The following is a 1,027-nucleotide window of genomic DNA, read 5'->3' as shown; positions in this document are numbered from 1 at the left end:
TTGATCTCAGAATGTAATGACGGGAGAAATACCGCTAAGCATTTCGCCCGGCGTGCAAACGATTCTGCCAGCTCACCGCCTTGTACTTATAATGAATATGAATGCACTTTCATTCGTTTTCTTAATGACCGTAAATCCTTCTACTATTTTGTTCTATACGTCTCTTTATTGTCTAAATTTTAAATCGAAGTTGAAACTTCTTTAATTCTTTTGACTCTAACTTGCCTGAGACTGCTTTTGTGTCTATGATACACATTTTCTGTTTTAAGGAGACCTTCCTTAAAAATTCCACGTTAATTTATGTTTCAGACAACAGATTAATAATGACAAGGTATTTTCACTAAATTCTTTGTTATTTTCAAAATCAAGTGAAACAAAGACAATGTTTTCCAACAGGAAAAGGGTAACAAATAGATTAAAGTTATCTAAAATAAAGCCTTCCATCAGAATTTCATGTTAAGTTTTGTTCCAAACAGCTGCCTATTACTAACAAAGTTATTTTACTAAATTCTTCTTTAGTTTCAAAATTAAGTGAAACAACGTCTGTGTATTTCAATAGAAATATGGTAACAATGGTTAAAGCGACACTGGGATTTGATTTCATCACTCAAGATATAACGATTTCATGTTCAGTATAAATGTGATAACTAATATAGATGAAAATAAATACAAGTGATTGGGAAAAAGAACAGTTTGATACAAACTATTAGGATAGTGGGTATAGAAGAAATAAAAAGGAGTGCAAAGGAGGAAAATACAGAAAATACAGGAAGAGTGAAAGGGAAAGAGGAGACGCAAAAAGGTCGCCCATCACAATCTTCGCTTCATAAATTTTACACAGCACACAAACACTCATACATACATACACACAAAAATATAAACACACACACTCACACACACATATGTATATACGAGGGGTGTATGAAAAGTTTCGAGCCTTCAAGGCCTTTGAGCCTTGAAGTCTTGTGCTATGCTTTGCTTTTTGAGGCTCAAGACTTTTCATACACCCTCGTATATATATATATAT

General features: G+C 33.2%; 1 protein-coding gene across 1 annotated transcript in view; it reads right to left on the bottom strand.

The window, feature by feature from the left end:
* The window catches only part of LOC106883853 (scavenger receptor cysteine-rich domain superfamily protein), a 36,956-nt gene that overhangs the window by 32,734 nt on the left and 3,195 nt on the right, over positions 1–1,027 (bottom strand). The window lies entirely within an intron of this gene.

Source organism: Octopus bimaculoides, chromosome 5, assembly GCF_001194135.2.
Source record: "Octopus bimaculoides isolate UCB-OBI-ISO-001 chromosome 5, ASM119413v2, whole genome shotgun sequence".
Lineage (NCBI taxonomy): Eukaryota > Metazoa > Mollusca > Cephalopoda > Octopoda > Octopodidae > Octopus > Octopus bimaculoides.
This window is presented reverse-complemented; position numbering and strand designations above follow the sequence as displayed.